General features: G+C 49.3%; 1 pseudogene; it reads right to left on the bottom strand.

Moving 5' to 3' along the window:
* Positions 1-1,183: 1,183 nt before the first annotated feature.
* The window catches only part of LOC135533052 (propionyl-CoA carboxylase alpha chain, mitochondrial-like), a 27,004-nt pseudogene continuing 6,044 nt past the window's right edge, over positions 1,184-22,143 (bottom strand).

Genomic DNA, 22,143 nt, shown 5'->3' with positions numbered 1-22,143 from the left:
GTTGGGATCAGGTACAACTACATTTACCTGCCCCCAAAATTAATATTTATGAGCAAGTCCCCCAGTGAGAGAGTGTTGGGATCAGGTACAACTATTTTTACCCGCCCCCCAAAATGAATATTTATGAGCAAGTCCCCCCAGTGAGAGAGTGTTGGGATCAGGTACAACTACTTTTACCCGCCCCCAAAATGAATATTTATGAGCAAGTCCCCCCAGTGAGAGAGTGTTGGGATCAGGTACAACTACATTTACCCGCCCCCAAAATGAATATTTATGAGCAAGTCCCCCCAGTGAGAGAGTGTTGGGATCAGGTACAACTACATTTACCCGCCCCCAAAATGAATATTTATGAGCAAGTCCCCCCCCAGTGAGAGTGTTGGGATCAGGTACAACTACATTTACCCGCCCCCAAAATGAATATTTATGAGCAAGTCCCCCCCCAGTGAGAGAGTGTTGGGATCAGGTACAACTACATTTACCCGCCCCCAAAATGAATATTTATGAGCAAGTCCCCCCCAGTGAGAGTGTGTTGGGATCAGGTTCAACTACATTTACCCGCCCCCAAAATGAATATTTATGAGCAAGTCCCCCACTGAGAGAGTGTTGGGATTAGGTACAACTACATTTACCCGCCCCCAAAATGAATATTTATTAGCAAGTCCCCCCAGTGAGAGAGTGTTGGGATCAGGTACAACTACATTTACCCGCCCCCAAAATGAATATTTATGAGCAAGTCCCCCCAGTGAGAGAGTGTTGGGATCAGGTTCAACTACATTTACCCGCCCCCAAAATGAATATTTATGAGCAAGTCCCCCCAGTGAGAGAGTGTTGGGATCAGGTACAACTACATTTACCCGCCCCCAAAATGAATATTTATGAGCAAGTCCCCCCCAGTGAGTGTGTGTTGGGATCAGGTACAACTACATTTACCCGCCCCAAAAATGAATATTTATGAGCAAGTCCCCCCCCCCCCAGTGAGAGAGTGTTGGGATCAGGTACAACTACATTTACCCGCCCCAAAATGAATATTTATGAGCAAGTCCCTCCCATCCACAACTTCTCACCTGAATGCATTTTTTTCTTTACAATGTCAAGGGGTTGGACAAAGGCTGAAATTGGGGTTGAGACACACCCTTTAAAAAGGCAAACGTAACTCCACCTAAGAGAGTAGCGTTTTACTATAACCAGGTTTCTAAACTCGGATACACAAGAATTTCATTACATTGAAATGAGAGGCGCTAGCCTGGTCCCAGACGTACTGGCAAAATGGCACAAACAGATCTGAGACCCGGCTAGTGAGGAAGTACATTACACATGATTAGTGTAGCTGAGTGATATATACAGTATTCGTCATATTTAAAAGGACAATGCTCCTTTCAGAGGTTGAAGGCACTAAAACAGGTCCACAGCGTCCATCTTGTTTTTCATTTTTTTTCAGTGGAAAATTCCTAGAACGAGCGAATCCCAGAAGCCAATACTGGAGAGTGTAGCCTACTAGTACCACAGGAAGACCAAAACATCAGAACAAAACAACAAGGACAGACTGGGGAACGGTCCATCTAGTCTACTAGTATCCTGTTCATTCCTTTGTCCCAGAATTCCTTCAACCGGACTTCGAAGCCAATCCCTGGCGAGCGAGGTCAGAAGTGGGAGGACAGAGGTTAGAGGTCGTAGGTTAGATCCTACTCCAGTTGGACCAGAAGGTCTCCCTCTCCAACCGTCTCTCCTGCTTTACAGTGGACACTCTTCACCTGGGAGGGAAGAACAGAAAGGTCTGTCGTCATAGAAACTAGCCGTCTGACTGTGGTGATGTGTAGAGGAAAGTCATTTAGTGTGTGGTAATGCAGTAGTGTGGTAATGTAGTAGTGTGTGTGTGGGTGTGTGTGTGTGGTAATGCAGTAGTGTGGGTGTGTGTGTGTGTGTGTGGTAATGCAGTAGTGTGTGTGTGGTAATGCAGTAGTGTGTGTGTGTGTGTGTGGTAATGCAGTAGTGTGTGTGTGTGTGTGTGTGTGTGTGTGTGTGTGTGTGTGTGTGTGTGTGTGTGTGTGTGGTAATGCAGTAGTGTGTGTGGGTGTGTGTGTGTGGGTGGTAATGCAGTAGTGTGGTAATGCAGTAGTGTGTGTGTGTGGTAATGCAGCAGTGCGTGGCAATGCAGTAGTGTGGTAATGCAGTAGTGTGTGTGGTAATGCAGTAGTGTGTGTGTGCGTGTGGGGGGGGGGCAATGCAGCAGGGTGTGGTAATGCAGCAGGGTGTGGTAATGCAGCAGTGTGCGGTAATGCGGTAGAGTGTGGTAATGTAGTGGAGTGTGAGTGTTATGGTAGTAGAGTGTGTGTGGTAATGTATTAGAGTGTGTGTGGTCATGTAGTAATGTGTAGTGTGTGCGGTAATGTACTAGTGTGTGTAGCAATGTAGAAGTGTGTGTTAGTGTAATGGGGGGGTAATGGGGGGGTGGTAATGTGTTGTAGTGTAGGTTAGTGTAATGGGGGTGGTAATGTGTTGTAGTGTAGGTTGGTGTAATGGGGGGTGGTGGTAATGTGTTGTAGTGTAGGTTAGGGTAATGGGGGGTGGTAATGTGTTGTAGTGTAGGTTAGGGTAATGGGGGTGGTAATGTGCTGTAGTGTAGGTTAGTGTAATGGGGGGTGGTAATGTGTTGTAGTGTAGGTTAGGGTAATGGGGGGTGGTGGTAATGTGTTGTAGTGTAGGTTAGGGTAATGGGGGGTGGTAATGTGTTGTGTAGGTTAGTGTAATGGGGGGGTAATGTGTTGTAGTGTAGGTTAGGGTAATGGGGGGTGGTAATGTGTTGTAGTGTAGGTTAGTGTAATGGGGGTGGTAATGTGTTGTAGTGTAGGTTAGGGTAATGGGGGGTGGTGGTAATGTGTTGTAGTGTAGGTTAGGGTAATGGGGGTGGTAATGTGTTGTAGTGTAGGTTAGTGTAATGGGGGGGTAATGTGTTGTAGTGTAGGTTAGTGTAATGGGGGGGTAATGTGTTGTAGTGTAGGTTAGTGTAATGGGGGTGTGGTAATGTGTTGTAGTGTAGGTTAGTGTAATGGGGGAGGTGGTAATGTGTTGTAGTGTAGGTTAGTGTAATGGGGGGGTAATGTGTTGTAGTGTAGGTTAGTGTAATGGGGGGGTAATGTGTTGTAGTGTAGTGTAGGTTAGTGTAATGGGGGGGGGGTAATGTGTTGTAGTGTAGTGTAGGTTAGTGTAATGGGGGGGGTAATGTGTTGTAGTGTAGGTTAGTGTAATGGGGGGTGGTAATGTGTTGTAGTGTAGGGTAGTGTAATGGGGGGGGGGTAATGTGTTGTAGTGTAGGTTAGTGTAATGGGGGGTAATGTGTTGTAGTGTAGGTTAGTGTAATGGGGGGGTAATGTGTTGTAGTGTAGGTTAGTGTAATGGGGGAGGTGGTAATGTGTTGTAGTGTAGGTTAGTGTAATGGGGGAGGTGGTAATGTGTTGTAGTGTAGGTTAGTGTAATGGGGGGTGGTGGTAATGTGTTGTAGTGTAGATTAGTGTAATGGGGGGGGTGGTAATGTGTTGTAGTGTAGGTTAGTGTAATGGGGGGGGGTAATGTGTTGTAGTGTAGGTTAGTGTAATGGGGGTAATGTGTTGTAGTGTAGGTTAGTGTAATGGGGGGTAATGTGTTGTAGTGTAGGTTAGTGTAATGGGGGGGGGGTAATGTGTTGTAGTGTAGGTTAGTGTAATGGGGGGTAATGTGTTGTAGTGTAGGTTAGTGTAATGGGGGGGTAATGTGTTGTAGTGTAGGTTAGTGTAATGGGGGAGGTGGTAATGTGTTGTAGTGTAGGTTAGTGTAATGGGGGGGGGGTAATGTGTTGTAGTGTAGGTTAGTGTAATGGGGGGTGGTGGTAATGTGTTGTAGTGTAGGTTAGTGTAATGGGGGAGGTGGTAATGTGTTGTAGTGTAGGTTAGTGTAATGGGGGGGGGTAATGTGTTGTAGTGTAGATTAGTGTAATGGGGGGTAATGTGTTGTAGTGTAGGTTAGTGTAATGGGGGGGGGTAATGTGTTGTAGTGTAGGTTAGTGTAATGGGGGGGTCCATTGGCCTTACCTTGGCAGCTTTAGCAGCAATCAAGCTGTTCTGCATCTTCATGGCCTCGATCACACAGATCTCCTGGCCTTCAGCCACCTGGGGAACAACAACAATACATCATTACGACATACAACGATGTAGCGTCTATAGCATGACTCACTCCACACAGACAGACAGACGCATTGACTCACTCCACACAGACAGACAGACGCATTGACTCACTCCACACAGACAGACAGACAGACGCATTGACTCACTCCACACAGACAGACAGACGCATTGACTCACTCCACACAGACAGACAGACAGACAGACAGACGCATTGACTCACTCCACACAGACAGACAGATGCATTGACTCACTCCACACAGACAGAGACAGACAGACAGACAGATGCATTGACTCACTCCACACAGACAGACAGATGCATTGACTCACTCCACACAGACAGACAGATGCATTGACAGACAGACAGACAGACAGACAGATGCATTGACTCTCCACACAGACAGACAGACAGACAGACAGACAGACAGACAGATGCATTGACTCTCCACACAGACAGACAGACAGACAGACAGACAGACAGACAGACAGACAGACAGACGCATTGACTCACTCCACACAGACAGAGACAGACAGACAGACAGATGCATTGACTCTCCACACAGACAGACAGATGCATTGACAGACAGACAGACAGACAGACAGACAGATGCATTGACTCACTCCACACAGACAGACAGATGCATTGACTCACTCCACACAGACAGACAGATGCATTGACTCTCCACACAGACAGACAGATGCATTGACAGACAGACAGACAGACAGACAGACAGATGCATTGACTCTCCACACAGACAGACAGACAGACAGACAGACAGACAGACAGATGCATTAACTGGCGCCAGACGCCACATGCAATATTGATAAACCAGCATTCCATCTCCATCATTGAGTGCTGATTTACGAGGTTAAATCATTGATGGATGAGGCGGCGAAACTAATATCCAGCAACAACATGGATGTAACATATAACAACTAATATCCAGCAGCAACATGTATGTAACAACTCATGTCCAGCAGCAACATGTATGTAACAACTCATGTCCAGCAGCAACATGTATGTGACATGTAACAACTAATATCCAGCAACAACATGGATGTAACATGTAACAACTCATGTCCAGCAGCAACATGTATGTAACAACTAATATCCAGCAACAACATGTATGTAACATGTAACAACTAATATCCAGCAGCAACATGTATGTAACAACTCATGTCCAGCAGCAACATGGATGTAACATGTAACAACTCATGGATGTAACATGTAACAGCTAATATCCAGCAACAACATGTATGTAACATGTAACAACTAATATCCAGCAACAACATGTATGTAACATGTAACAACTAATATCCAGCAACAACATGGATGTAACATGTAACAACTAATATCCAGCAACAACATGGATGTAACATGTGTATCCAGCAACAACATGGATGTAACATGTAACAACTAATATCCAGCAACAACATGGATGTAACATGTAACAACTAATATCCAGCAACAACATGGATGTAACATGTAACAACTAATATCCAGACAACATGGATGTTCAGGGTGCTCTACGTAAGGCATGAACTCAATATCCAGCATGATGCTATGTGTTCAACATGTAAGGCATGATGCTACCGCTCTGTTCAGGGTGCTCTATCCAGGCATGATGCTAACTCTGTTCGGGATGCTTAACATGTACCAGGCATGATGCTACCGCTCTGTTCAGGATGCTCTACGTACCAGGCATGATGCTACCGCTCTGTTCAGGGTGCTCTACGTACCAGGCATGACGCTACCGCTCTGTTCAGGATGCTCTACGTACCAGGCATGATGCTACCACTCTGTTCAGGATGCTCTATACCAGGCATGCTACCGCTCTGTTCAGGATGCTCTACGTACCAGGCATGATGCTACCACTCTGTTCAGGATGCTCTACGTACCAGGCATGATGCTACCGCTCTGTTCAGGATGCTCTACGTACCAGGCATGATGCTACCGCTCTGTTCAGGATGCTCTACGTACCAGGCATGATGCTACCACTCTGTTCAGGATGTTCTGCGTACCAGGCATGATGCTACCGCTCTGTTCAGGGATGCTCTACGTACCAGGCATGATGCTACCACTCTGTTCAGGATGCTCTACGTACCAGGCATGACGCTACCACTCTGTTCAGGATGCTCTACGTACCAGGCATGATGCTACCACTCTGTTCTGGATGCTCTACGTACCAGGCATGATGCTACCGCTCTGTTCAGGATGCTCTACGTACCAGGCATGATGCTACCGCTCTGTTCAGGATGCTCTACGTACCAGGCATGACGCTACCGCTCTGTTCAGGATGCTCTACGTACCAGGCATGATGCTACCGCTCTGTTCAGGGTGCTCTACGTACCAGGCATGATGCTACCGCTCTGTTCTGGATGCTCTACGTACCAGGCATGATGCTACCGCTCTGTTCAGGATGCTCTACGTACCAGGCATGATGCTACCACTCTGTTCAGGGTGCTCTACGTACCAGGCATGATGCTACCGCTCTGTTCAGGATGCTCTACGTACCAGGCATGATGCTACCGCTCTGTTCAGGATGCTCTACGTACCAGGCATGATGCTACCACTCTGTTCAGGATGCTCTACGTACCAGGCATGATGCTACCGCCTGTTCAGGGTACTCTCTGTTCTAGCTCTGTTCAGGATGCTCTACGTACCAGGCATGATGCTACCGCTCTGTTCAGGGTGCTCTACGTACCAGGCATGATGCTACCGCTCTGTTCTGGATGCTCTACGTACCAGGCATGATGCTACCTCTCTGTTCTGGATGCTCTACGTACCAGGCATGACGCTACCGCTCTGTTCAGGATGCTCTACGTACCAGACATGACGCTACCGCTCTGTTCAGGGTGCTCTACGTACCAGGCATGATGCTACCACTCTGTTCAGGATGCTCTACGTACCAGTGTCTCGGATCCATGTGGATTCTATGTAACATGCACGTTCTTACCACGTCTCCAGGTTTGACAGACACGGCGACCACGGAGCCAGGCATCGGAGAACGCAGGATGCTGCTGGTGTCTTCTGGAACCTTCTCAGGCATGTGAGCGCTCAGCGTGGATACCAGCTGACTGAGAACACGCACCTTAAACTGAACACACAAGAGACAGAGGTCGGGGTCAATTCACAGTTATCAATTCATTACATATACAAGTCCACAAAGTAGGCCCATGTTGTAAAACTAATGAAAGAAAAATAAAGACGAACAACACTCCACATTGATTATTCTGAAACTCCTATTCTGTTGATGCTGTTCTCCTTGGGTCCACCGGGTGGCAGCACCCAACATTATTTGTGTCGGTCGATGTCCCTGGCTAAGTGAATCAATACTACTGCTACTACTGCATTACTGCTACTACTGCATTACAGCCAGTGGGTTCATTCATCAGGCTATTTCATGCCAATCCTTTAATTAGCTCATTAGGCTAATTTATGTCTTATACATAGCTAGCACTGAGTGGCTGGTTTCTCCCTCGTTAAGAGTTGAAACTTCACGAAGCAGCAGGCCTAATAAATATAACAGCCAACGGTCGGGGGGGGGCATTGTCCTGGCTTAACACTGGTCTAGACTGGGGGGAGCATTGTCCTGGCTTAACACTGGTCTAGACAAGGGGGGCATTGTCCTGTCTTAACACTGGTCTAGACCAGGGGGGGCATTGTCCTGGCTTAACACTGGTCTAGACCAGGGGGGGGGGGTGGGGTGCATTGTCCTGGCTTAACACTGGTATAGACGAGGGGGGGGGGACATTGTCCTGGATTAACACTGGTCTAGACTAGGTGGGGCATTGTCCTGGCTTAACACTGGTCTAGACTAGGTGGGGCATTGTCCTGGCTTAACACTGGTCTAGATTAGGGGCGGCATTGTCCTGGCTTAACACTGGTCTAGACTAGGTGGGGCATTGTCCTGGCTAAACACTGGTCTAGACTAGGTGGGGCATTGTCCTGGCTTAACACTGGTCTAGACTAGGGGGGACATTGTCCTGGTTGACTTGGTAGGTCCCAGTCACACTGCTAGTAGCTGGTCCCAGTCACACTGCTAGTAGCGGGTCCCAGTCACACTGCTAGTAGCCGGTCCCAGTCACACTGCTAGTAGCCGGTCCCAGTCACACTGCCAGTAGCCGGTCCCAGTCACACTGCCAGTAGCCGGTCCCAGTCACACTGCCAGTAGCCGGTCCCAGTCACACTGCCAGTAGCCGGTCCCAGTCACACTGCCAGTAGCCGGTCCCAGTCACACTGCCAGTAGCCGGTCCCAGTCACACTGCTAGTAGCCGGTCCCAGTCACACTGCCAGTAGCCGGTCCCAGTCACACTGCCAGTAGCCGGTCCCAGTCACACTGCCAGTAGCCGGTCCCAGTCACACTGCCAGTAGCCGGTCCCAGTCACACTGCCAGTAGCCGGTCCCAGTCACACTGCCAGTAGCAGGTCCCAGTCACACTGCTAGTAGCCGGTCCCAGTCACACTGCTAGTAGCGGGTCCCAGTCACACTGCTAGTAGCGGGTCCCAGTCACACTGCTAGTAGCGGGTCCCAGTCACACTACCAGTAGCGGGTCCCAGTCACACTACCAGTAGAGGGTCCCAGTCACTGACCTGTATATGAAGGTCACAGTACAATAACATTAGGAAGCCACCCACCATGTTAATGACCTCATACATCCTTGTCTGTTTACCTTCCTCACCCCTGGAACCCTGCCCTCATAAGACTGTATTTAGCGGGCGCACACACACACACACACACACACACACACACACACACACACACACACACGACAGGTCATCCTATTCACAACACCATCAAAGTGACTAAAATACCCCTGGCCGGGGTACCCCCAAAGGACACCCCCGAACAAACAGCCATTGATTCCCAAGGCCGACAACCCCTTGTTGGAAAACCAAGCTGGACTCGTAAATCAGGGCTGTAATCCGGAGCTTCAGGAGTGTGGGGAATGGGAGCGTTGGGATGGCCTGGGGAAATGCAGGCTTCGACAGGATTTCTTCCCAGGAAACAACAGTACCTAACAGCCCTCATATGGCCCCCGTTGACTGTCACCCCAGTTCAGATACAGGTCAACCAACTGGTAACTAGGTGTTGTTCAGGTTAACTAGGTGTTGTTCTGTAACCAGCCTGGTAACTAGGTGTTGTTCTGTAACCAGCCTGGTAACTAGGTGTTGTCTGTAACCAGCCTGGTAACTAGGTGTTGGTCTGTAACCAGCCTGGTAACTAGGTGTTGTTCTGTAACCAGCCTGGTAACTAGGTGTTGGTCTGTAACCAGCCTGGTAACTAGGTGTTGGTCTGTAACCAGCCTGGTAACTAGGTGTTGTTCTGTAACCAGCCTGGTAACTAGGTGTTGTTCTGTAACCAGCCTGGTAACTAGGTGTTGTTCTGTAACCAGCCTGGTAACTAGGTGTTGGTCTGTAACCAGCCTGGTAACTAGGTGTTGTTCTGTAACCAGCCTGGTAACTAGGTGTTGTTCTGTAACCAGCCTGGTAACTAGGTGTTGTTCTGTAACCAGCCTGGTAACTAGGTGTTGTTCTGTAACCAGCCTGGTAACTAGGTGTTGGTCTGTAACCAGCCTGGTAACTAGGTGTTGTTCTGTAACCAGCCTGGTAACTAGGTGTTCTGTGCCTGGTCTAACTAGGTCTGTTCTGTAACCAGCCTGGTAACTAGGTGTTGTTCTGTAACCAGCCTGGTAACTAGGTGTTGTTCTGTAACCAGCCTGGTAACTAGGTGTTGGTCTGTAACCAGCCTGGTAACTAGGTGTTGTTCTGTAACCAGCCTGGTAACTAGGTGTTGTTCTGTAACCAGCCTGGTAACTAGGTGTTGTTCTGTAACCAGCCTGGTAACTAGGTGTTGTTCTGTAACCAGCCTGGTAACTAGGTGTTGTTCTGTAACCAGCCTGGTAACTAGGTGTTGTTCTGTAACCAGCCTGGTAACTAGGTGTTGGTCTGTAACCAGCCTGGTAACTAGGTGTTGTTCTGTAACCAGCCTGGTAACTAGGTGTTGTTCTGTAACCAGCTAGGTGTTGTTCTGTAACCAGCCTGGTAACTAGGTGTTGTTCTGTAACCAGCCTGGTAACTAGGTGTTGTTCTGTAACCAGCCTGGTAACTAGGTGTTGTTCTGTAACCAGCCTGGTAACTAGGTGTTGTTCTGTAACCAGCCTGGTAACTAGGTGTTGTTCTGTAACCAGCCTGGTAACTAGGTGTTGTTCTGTAACCAGCCTGGTAACTAGGTGTTGTTCTGTAACCAGCCTGGTAACTAGGTGTTGTTCTGTAACCAGCCTGGTAACTAGCCTGGTGTTGTTCTGTAACCAGCCTGGTAACTAGGTGTTGTTCTGTAACCAGCCTGGTAACTAGGTGTTGGTCTGTAACCAGCCTGGTAACTAGGTGTTGTTCTGTAACCAGCCTGGTAACTAGGTGTTGTTCTGTAACCAGCCTGGTAACTAGGTGTTGTTCTGTAACCAGCCTGGTAACTAGGTGTTGTTCTGTAACCAGCCTGGTAACTAGGTGTTGGTCTGTAACCAGCCTGGTAACTAGGTTTGGTCTGTAACCAGCCTGGTAACTAGGTGTTGTTCTGTAACCAGCCTGGTAACTAGGTGTTGGTCTGTAACCAGCCTGGTAACTAGGTGTTGTTCTGTAACCAGCCTGGTAACTAGGTGTGTTCTGTAACCAGCCTGGTAACTAGGTGTTGTTCTGTAACCAGCCTGGTAACTAGGTGTTGTTCTGTAACCAGCCTGGTAACTAGGTGTTGTTCTGACTAACCAGCCTGGTAACTAGGTGTTGTTCTGTAACCAGCCTGGTAACTAGGTGTTGTTCTGTAACCAGCCTGGTAACTAGGTGTTGTTCTGTAACCAGCCTGGTAACTAGGTGTTGTTCTGTAACCAGCCTGGTAACTAGGTGTGAACTGTAACCAGCCTGGTAACTAGGTGTTGTTCTGTAACCAGCCTGGTAACTAGGTGTTGTTCTGAACAGCCTGGTAACCAGGTGTCTGTAACCAGCCTGGTCCAGGTAACCAGCCGTACTAAAGGTCTATTCAACTCCAGGCCTGGAGGACAACAGGAGACCGACGTCTGGCTTCTTTTCCAGATGGTTATTGATGAAATTGAACCCTGTACTACTGAGGGACTCCATGTCCCCAGATAGACTAGAACATACCCAGGATGAGCTAGACTAGAACATACACAGGATGAGCTAGACTAGAACATACACAGGATGAGCTGGACTAGAACATACCCAGGATGAGCTAGACAAGAACATACACAGGATGAGCTGGACTAGAACATACCCAGGATGAGCTAGACTAGAACATACCCAGGATGAGCTGGACTAGAACATACCCAGGATGAGCTAGACTAGAACATACCCAGGATGAGCTAAACTAGAACATACCCAGGATGAGCTAGACTAGAACATACCCAGGATGAGCTAGACTAGAACATACCCAGGATGAGCTAGACTAGAACATACCCAGGATGAGCTAGACTAGAACATACCCAGGATGAGCTAGACAAGAACATACACAGGATGAGCTAGACTAGAACATACACAGGATGAGCTAGACTAGAACATACCCAGGATGAGCTAGACTAGAACATACCCAGGATGAGCTAGACTAGAACATACCCAGGATGAGCTAGACTAGAACATACCCAGGATGAGCTAGACTAGAACATACCCAGGATGAGGTGGACTAGAACATACCCAGGATGAGCTAGACTAGAACATACCCAGGATGAGCTAGACGAGAACATACACAGGATGAGCTAGACTAGAACATACCCAGGATGAACTAGACTAGAACATACCCAGGATGAGCTAGACTAGAACATACCCAGGATGAGCTAGACGAGAACATACACAGGACGAGCTAGACGAGAACATACACAGGATGAGCTAGACTAGAACATACCCAGGATGAGCTAGACTAGAACATACACAGGATGAGCTAGACAAGAACATACCCAGGATGAGCTAGACTAGAACATACCCAGGATGAGCTAGACTAGAACATACCCAGGATGAGCTAGACTAGAACATACCCAGGATGAGCTAGACTAGAACATACCCAGGATGAGCTAGACTAGAACATACCCAGGATGAGCTAGACTAGAACATACCCAGGATGAGCTAGACTAGAACATACCCAGGATGCGCTAGACTAGAGCATACCCAGGATGAGCTAGACTAGAGCATACCCAGGATGAGCTAGACGAGAACATACACAGGATGAGCTAGACTAGAACATACCCAGGATGAGCTAGACTAGAACATACCCAGGATGAGCTAGACAAGAACATACCCAGGATGAGCTAGACTAGAACATACCCAGGATGAGCTAGACTAGAGCATACCCAGGAGGAGTGCGAGCTAAGGGATACAGGGGGACACAGTGGTCTTCCATGTCCTCAGGAGAGGAAGCCTGGAAGCAGCTCAGCAGGGGTGTCTCCTCCTTTCCAACACAAAGACAGAATCCTCCAGCTGACGCAGTAGGGGACAGGACAGAGGTACTTACTGAGCCACTCATCAACCTCCTCCCAACCCCCATGCCCGATCAGACCCCCACGGCCCAGCCCCAGGTCCCTAAAGTAGGAAAGGGAAGTGATGTCGCCCCGTGACAAGTTCCTGTGGAGCCTGCGTTCAAAGCCCCCCCAGGGTGTGAGCAGCACAGAGCTGTTTATAGCTGGCTCCTTTCAAAGCCTCTGATACATAACGGATGGTCTTCTCTTCCTGACATTCTGTGTAGTGTGGGGGTCTGGGGGGTATTGGGGGTCTGGGGGTATTGGGGTCTGGGGGGTATTGGGGGTCTGGGACTAGATTGGGGGTCTGGGGGTATGGGGACACTGGATGAGCTGCAGGCGGGGAACTGACCATGACTTACAGATGAGGGAACGTTACTAAATGTGTACTACAGAAAAACATACACAGGACCACTAAGACACAAGATTCATACATTCACCAGAAGGATGGTACTGTAGAGTGATGTCTCCTCCTGCATCTCTAGACAGACACTGTAGAACCCTGGGGGTTCTGTTGATGGTGACAGGCAGCAGGGCTGAGGCCAGGTTCCTAGGGGGAACCTCCACGGATCCACCTCCACCTGCCAGAGGGAACATACCCAGGATGAGTCATTCCATTACTACACTCTACGTATTATTCTGATAGAACAGACTGCAGGATATGCTGGAGGAGACACCACACAGGATGAGTTGAACCACTGGGAACATAACAGGATGTACTGTTGGGCAGAGGAGACATACACTAGAGGACCAGGGGGGATGAGGTATCCACTACTAGGACATACCCAGGATCCACTACTAGACCCAGTATCCACTACTAGAGGACCAGGAGGACCCAGTATCCACTACCAGAGGACCAGGGAGAGGTATCCACTACTAGAGGACCAGGGGGACACAGTATCCATAGAGGACCAGGGAGTCACCCAGGAGAGGACCAGGGAGCACCCAGGATCCCTACAGACCACCCAGTATCACTGGGGACCAGAGGACCAGGGGGACCCAGTATCCACTACTCCAAGGACCAGGGAAGACCCAGTATCCACTACTAGAGGACCAGGGAGGGTATCCACTACTAGAGGACCAGGGAGAGGTATCCACTTACTGAGACCCAGTATCCACTACTAGAGGACCAGGGAGAGACCCATCCACTACCCCATCCACTACTAGAGGACCAGGGAGAGACCCAGTATCCACTACTAGAGGACCAGGGAGAGACCCAGTATCCACTACTAGAGGACCAGGGAGACCCAGTATCCACTACTAGAGGACCAGGGATGACCCAGTATCCACTACTAGAGGACCAGGGAGAGACCCAGTATCCACTACTAGAGGACCTGACCCGTATCCACTACTAGAGGACCAGGAGAGACCCAGTATCCACTACTAGAGGACCAGGGAGAGACCCAGTATCCACTACTAGAGGACCAGGGTGAGAGACCAGACCCAGTATCCACTACTAGAGGACCAGGGAGAGACCCAGTATCCACTACTAGAGGACCAGGAGAGACCCAGTATCCACTACTAGAGGACCAGGGAGAGACCCAGTATCCACTACTAGAGGACCAGGGAGAGACCCAGACTACAGGGAGAGACCCAGTATCCACTACTAGAGGACCAGGGAGAGACCCAGTATCCACTACTAGAGGACCAGGGAGAGACCCAGTATCCACTACTAGAGGACCAGGGAGAGACCCAGTATCCACTACTAGAGGACCTGGAGGACCCAGTATCCACTACTAGAGGACCAGGGAGAGACCCAGTATCCACTACTAGAGGACCAGGGAGAGACCCAGTATCCACTACTAGAGGACCAGGGGGGTATCCATTAGAGGACCAGGGAGAGACCCAGTATCCACTACTAGAGGACCCATCCACCAGGGGGGTATCCACTACTAGAGGTCTGGGGGACCCAGTATCCACTACTAGAGGACCAGGGGGACCCAGTATCCACTACTAGAGGACCTGGGAGAGACCCAGTATCCACTACTAGAGGTCAGGGGGGTATCCACTACTAGAGGACCAGGGGGGTATCCACTACTAGAGGGGGAGGACCCAGTATCCACTACTAGAGGACCAGGGAGGGATCCACTACTAGAGGATCAGGGAGAGACCCAGCATCCACTACTAGGACCAGGGGAGACAGTATCCACTACTAGAGGACCAGGGAGAGACCCAGTATCCACTACTAGAGGACCAGGGAGAGACCCAGTATCCACTACTAGAGGACCAGGGAGAGACCCAGTATCCACTACTAGAGGACCACCCAGTATCCACTACTAGAGGACACAGAGACCCAGTATCCACTACTAGAGGACCAGGAGAGACCCAGTATCACTACTTCTAGAGGACCAGGAGTGACCCAGTATCCACTACTAGAGGAGAGGACCAGGGAGAGACCCAGTATCCACTGTAGAGGACCAGGGATGACCCAGTATCCATCTAGAGGACCTAGACCCAGATCCACTACTAGAGGACCAGGGGGACCCAGTATCCACTACTAGAGGACCAGGGAGAGCAGTATCCACTACTAGGGCTGAGGCCAGGTATCCACTACTAGAGGACCAGGACCAGGGAGAGACATTCCAGTATCCACTACTAGAGGACCAGGGGAGAGACCCAGTATCCACTACTAGAGGAGAGGACCAGGGAGAGACCCAGTATCCACTACTAGAGGACCAGGAGAGACCCAGTATCCACTACTAGGGGAGAGGACCAGGGAGAGACCCAGTATCCACTACTAGAGGACCAGAGAGTATCCACTACTAGAGGACCAGGGAGAGACCCAGTATCCATATGACCTGGAAGAGACAGTATCCACTACAGAAGTATCCACTACTAGGAGAACCACTTGGGAAAATAACAGCATCAGATAGTACCAGGGAGACACCCAGTATCCACTACTAGAGGACCAGGGAGAGACCCAGTATCCACTACCAGTATCCACTACTAGAGGACCAGGGAGACACCCAGTATCCACTACTAGAGGACCAGGAGAGACCCAGTATCCACTACTAGAGGACCAGGGAGAGACCCAGTATCCACTACTAGAGGACCAGGGAGAGACCCAGTATCCACTACTAGAGGACCAGGGAGAGACCCAGTATCCACTACTAGAGGACCAGAGGAGAGACCCAGTATCCACTACTAGAGGACCAGGGAGAGACCCAGTATCCACTACTAGAGGACCAGGGAGAGACCCAGTATCCACTACTAGAGGACCAGGGAGAGACCCAGTATCCACTACTAGAGGACCAGGGAGAGACCCAGTATCCACTACTAGAGGACCAGGGAGAGACCCAGTATCCACTACTAGAGGACCAGGGAGAGACCCAGTATCCACTACTAGAGGACCAGGGAGAGACCCAGTATCCACTATCCACTACTAGAGGACCAGGGAGAGACCCAGTATCCACTACTAGAGGACCAGGGAGAGACCCAGTATCCACTACTAGAGGACCAGGGAGAGACCCAGTATCCACTACTAGAGGACCAGGGAGAGACCCAGTATCCACTACTAGAGGACCAGGGAGAGACCCAGTATCCACTACTAGAGGACCAGGGAGAGACCCAGTATCCACTACTAGAGGACCAGGGAGAGACCCAGTATCCACTACAGAGGAGAGACCCAGTATCCACTACTAGAGGACCAGGGGAGACCCAGAGAGGACCCAGTATCCACTACTAGAGGACCAGGGAGAGACCCAGTATCCACTACTAGAGGACCAGGGAGAGACCCAGTATCCACTACTAGAGGACCAGGGAGAGTCCCAGTATCCACTACTAGAGGACCAGGGAGAGACCCAGTATCCACTACTAGAGGACCAGGGAGAGACCCAGTATCCACTACTAGAGGAGAGGACCAGGGAGAGACCCAGTATCCACTACTAGAGGAGAGGACCAGGGAAAGGAGACAGTACCCAGCACCGGTCGTTCCTCTCCTGGGGGGTACTGGCCCCTAGTTTGATGTGTGGTTCAGTGGTTCTGGGTGACCAGGAGAGGCTGATCAGGAGCACATGTTATCATGGTTCAAGGAAAACAACCCACCAGACCAGGGACTGCAGGTGTCTAAACACCCAGCCACCGAGTGATGTCTGTCGGCCAGGACAACCCCTCCCCCCCCTCACCACCTGGACCTCAGCTCCATTCAAGCCCCCTCACAGGGAGAAGGGCCGACTGCCTTAATTCTCTCTAACAAACCACAGGGATATATCGTGGGGTCCCAAATGATTGACACCCTTGATAAATGATCAGCAAAAAATGACTATATAAAACATATAACTCAAATACTGAGCTATATTGTTTGCTCAAATAAATGGGAAAAGTATGTCATTTTATACTAATACAATAGTTTTTTTTTTAAATTAACAAGTATTTTTTTAATCTCTAAAAAGGTAGGGGTCAAGATGATTGACACCTCTGTTTTCAAGACTTCACCTTGCGAGGATAACAGTAACGAGCCTTTCTCTAAAATATTTCAGGAGAACACATTGGGAGGGATCTTGGACCGTTCCTCCATACACAATCCTTCCAGATCATTGATATCCTTCGTCTGGGCTTATCAACTGCCCTCTTCAATTCAAAACCACAGGGGTTTCAACGGGTGTCAGGTCCGGAGCCTGAGGTTATTTTCTGATTCTGAATTGTCATTTCGACACAAAACCCACCAGTGGTGGGCGTGGCCAAAGAGCTTTATGTTCATGTCATCTGACCAAAGCGCCGTTTCCAATCCCAGTGTCAATGTAGTTCAGGAAACTCCAGGAGTTTACATACATGTTGGATGACATGAAGACAGAGCTCTTGGTCCAGGCGCACCAGTGGTGGGTTTGGAGTCTAAATGATCAGAAGAACCCTCCCTACAGTACAACATGGGTCTAAATGACCAGAAGAACCCCCTCCCTACAGTACAACATGGTGGTGGGTTTGGAGTCTAAATGACCAGAAAGAACCCCCCTCCCTACAGTACAACATGGTGGTGGGTTTGGAGTCTAAATGACTAGAAAGAACCCCCTCCCTACAGTACAACATGGTGGTGGGTTTGGAGTCTAAATGACCAGAAAGAACCCCCTCCCTACAGTACAACATGGTGGTGGGTTTGGAGTCTAAATGACAGAAAGAACCCCCCTCCCTACAGTACAACATGGTGGTGGGTTTGGAGTACAGTACAACATGGTGGTGGGTTTGGAGTCTAAATGACCAGAAAGAACCCCCTCCCTACAGTACAACATGGTGGTGGGTTTGGAGTCTTGACCAGGACCCCCTCCCTACAGTACAACATGGTGGTGGGTTTGGAGTCTAAATGACCAGAAAGAACCCCCTCCCTACAGTACAACATGGTGGTGGGTTTGGGTCTAAATGACCAGAAAGAACCCCCTCCCTACAGTACAACTAAATGACCAGAAAGAACCCCTCCCTACAGTACAACATGGTGGTGGGTTTGGAGACTAAATGACCAGAAAGAACCCCCTCCCTACAGTACAACATGGTGGTGGGTTTGGAGACTAAATGACCAGAAAGAACCCCCTCCCTACAGTACAACATGGTGGTGGGTTTGGAGACTAAATGACCAGAAAGAACCCCCCTCCCTACAGTACAACATGGTGGTGGGTTTGGAGTCTAAATGACCAGAAAGAACCCCCTCCCTACAGTACAACATGGTGGTGGGTTTGGAGAACCCCCTCCCTACTAAATGAGTCTAAAGAAAGAACCCCCTCCCTACAGTACAACATGGTGGTGGGTTTGGAGTCTAAATGACCAGAAAGAACCCCCTCCCTACAGTACAACATGGTGGTGGGTTTGGAGACTAAATGACCAGAAAGAACCCCCTCCCTACAGTACAACATGGTGGTGGGTTTTTGGAAAGAACCCCCCTCCCTACAGTACAACATGGTGGTGGGTTTGAGTCTAAATGACCCCCTCCCTACAGAAAGAACCCCCTCCCTACAGTACAACATGGTGGTGGGTTTGGAGACTAAATGACCAGAAAGAACCCCCTCCCTACAGTACAACATGGTGGTGGGTTTGGAGACTAAATGACCAGAAAGAACCCCCTCCCTACAGTACAACATGGTGGTGGGTTTGGAGTCTAAATGACCAGGAAAGAAGAAAGAACCCCCCCTACAGTACCATGGTGGTGGGTTTGGAGACTAAATGACCAGAAAGAACCCCCTCCCTAGTACAACATGGTGGTGGGTTTGGAGTCTAAATGACCAGAAAGAACCCCCCTCCCTACAGTACAACATGGTGGTGGGTTTGGAGTCTAAATGACCAGAAAGAACCCCCCTCCCTACAGTACAACATGGTGGTGGGTTTGGAGTCTAAATGACCAGAAAGAACCCCCCTCCCTACAGTACAACATGGTGGTGGGTTTGGAGTCTAAATGACCAGAAAGAACCCCCCTCCCTACAGTACAACATGGTGGTGGGTTTGGAGTCTAAATGACCAGAGAGAACCCCCCTCCCTACAGTACAACATGGTGGTGGGTTTGGAGTCTAAATGACCAGAAAGAACCCCCCTCCCTACAGTACAACATGGTGGTGGGTCGTTGATGTTATGGGGCTATTTTACTTCCACTGGTCCTGAGGCCCTTGTTCATAAGGTCAACGGCATCATGAACTCGACCCAGTAGCAGGACCTTTCAGCTAAAGACCTGGTTGTCTCTGCCAGGAGGCTGACACTTAGTCACAAGTGGATCTTCCAGCAAAGACAATAACCCCAAGCACACATCAAAATACACACAGACATTGTTAATTGGCAACAAGAATCAACATTCTGAAATGGCAATGTCAGGCTCCGGACCTGACACCCCGTTGAAACCCCTGTGGTTTTGAATTGAAGAGGGCAGTTGATAAGCCCAGACGAAGGATATCAATGATCTGGAAGGATTGTGTATGGAGGAACGGTCCAAGATCCCTCCTAATGCGTTCTCCTGAAACATTTTAGAGAAAGGCTCGTTACTCTTATCCTCGCAAGGTGAAGTATTGGGGGGGGGTCAATAATGTTGATCCCTACCTTTGAGAGAAACAAAAATAACTTGTTAAACAAAATGTCTTTCTTTGAGTAATTATATTAGTATAAAATAATAGAAATTCCCCTTGTTGTTGCATAAAATAGATCTCAGTATTTAAATGATTTACCTTACAGTTTTTTGCTCATCTTTATCAAGGGTGTCAATAATTTCGGGCCCCACTGTGTGTGTGTGTGTGTGTGTGTGTGTGTGTGTGTGTGTGTGTGTGTGTGTGTGTGTGTGTGTGTGTGTGTGTGTGTGTCGCTCACAGTGAACGTAGATCCAGAGCGTGACACAGCGACCTTGTGGCTTCCCTTCTCCAACTCCACACACAGCTCCCACTGCCTCTGCTCCTGGGGGGTGGTGGACACCCTGAAACACACACACACACACACCTTTCCCATTAGTATCAGTCTCAGAGAGCTATTCTCTGAGGGTCAGAGGAAGCTGTATAAACAGAGTCAGCTCCTCCACTGACTGACAGCTGCCTCCTCTCTCTCCCGACACCAGAGACCAGTCTGCTGCTCTGTTACTGAACCAAGGAGATCACAGCCAGCTGACCTCTCAGTCAACCTTCCTAATACAACTTTTATGAACAAAGACACTTGAAATGAGCAGAAGGTGAATTCACCAATTTGTAAGTCGCTCTGGACAGCTCCAAATGACATACAACATAATCAACAGCTCCAAAACATTGCTTTTGAACCAGAAATTCAAAAGATATAAATGTTTATAAGATGTTGATGGCTAACTATAGTGTTGAGGCTTTACTGGTCATGCTCTTTGGAACACTCCACTGTAGAAGGATCTGTCTGGTGTATCCCTGCTCTGAGAGAGAGGGAGGAGACAGGAGGGGTGAGGGAGGAGGAGGAGAAGAGAGAGAGAGAAAGAGAAAGAGAAAGAGAAAGAGAAAGAGAGATAGAGAGGGAGGGAGGGAGGGAGGAGGGAGAGGGAGGGAGGAGGAGGGAGGGGGAGGGAGGGGGGAGGGGAGAGGGAGGGAGGGGAGGGGAGAGGGAGGGAGGGAGGGAGAGGGAGGGAGGGGGAGGGAGAGGGGAGGGAGGGAGGGAGGGAGGGAGGGAGGAGGGAGGGAGGGGGAGGGGGAGGGAGGGAGGAGGGAGGGAGGGAGGGAGGGAGGGGGAGGGAGGGGGAGGGAGGGGGAGGGGAGGGAGGGGGAGGGAGGGAGGGAGGGGAGGGAGGGAGGGGAGGGAGGGGGAGGGAGGGAGGGGGTCCTCTACCACTGACTGCAACTACAAAGACCGACCCCCGGCGGTTCATGAACAACGAAAGGAAACGATCCGAAAAGAAAGAAGAAAATGTGGCCAGATGTTTAGACAGATGGCAGGGCTGACAGAGAGAATCAAGTCTAACAGTTTGACCAGCAGACTGCTACACCACGCTAGGATACAGCTCTGTTAACTGGTGACATATTGCAGGACTGAGCCGGTGCTACAAAACAATGGAACATGTAAAACACCGGTTTAAACACACAACACAATAATAACCTCTGTAAAAACAGACAATGGACATTCAGACACAGTGAAACAGCACAATAATTAACACATGAGGAACAACGAGAGCTTTAGCTCTTTCTGATGTCAACTAGAACCTCTTGGTGTTTTTACCTCCTCTCTGTTTTTAATTTTACCTTTATTTAACCAGGCAAGTCAGTTAAGAACAAATTCTTATTTTCAATGACGGCCTGGGAACAGTGGGTTAACTGCCTGTTCAGGGGCAGAACGACAGATTTGTACCTTGTCAGCTCGGGGATTTGAATTTACAACCTTTCGGTTACTTGTCCAATGCTCTAACCACTCGGCTACCCTGCCGCCCCGGGTTAAATCTTTTAAAGATCTTTTACAGTATCAACCTGACCAAGATGGTGCTTCATCTATGTGCTGTTCCAGCACCAATTCTTACAAGAAGTTCCCACGGTTATTTGAATGGGTTTAATATACCTGAGATTACCCAGGAACCTCTGGGAGCGGAGCTGTGCGGAGACGTAGAGAGCGGCTGCGGTGGCGACGAGCTCCCTGCGACCCTCGGAGGTCAGCTGGTGACCTTTGAACCCCTCTGGGTATTCCTCTGGCAGGAAGTTAGTGGTGATGTCACCAGAGATGAAGCGAGGGTGGGTGATGATCTCTCTGAGCAGGGGGATGTTGTGGGTCACACCTGGACAGTCACACACACAGGAACAACAGAGAGACAGGTAGAGATTAGAACCTCTACATGTGTGTAGCTATACAGAAAATGTCAGAGTCTTGAGGTACTGAAGATGCTTCCAGAAAGCTCTAACACCCAACACAGAGTGAGTAAGTGAGTGTGTGAGTGAGAGAGTGTAGTGAGTGAGAGAGTGTAGTGAGTGAGAGAGTGTAGTGAGTGAGTGAGAGTGTGAGTGAGAGTGAGTGAGAGAGTGAGTGAGAGAGTGTAGTGAGTGAGAGAGTGTAGTGAGTGAGAGAGTGTAGTGAGTGTA

The sequence above is a fragment of the Oncorhynchus masou genome, unplaced genomic scaffold (assembly GCF_036934945.1).
Source record: "Oncorhynchus masou masou isolate Uvic2021 unplaced genomic scaffold, UVic_Omas_1.1 unplaced_scaffold_2183, whole genome shotgun sequence".
Taxonomy (NCBI): domain Eukaryota; kingdom Metazoa; phylum Chordata; class Actinopteri; order Salmoniformes; family Salmonidae; genus Oncorhynchus; species Oncorhynchus masou.
The sequence above is the reverse complement of the archived record's forward strand: the minus strand, read 5'-3'. Positions and strand labels throughout refer to the sequence as shown.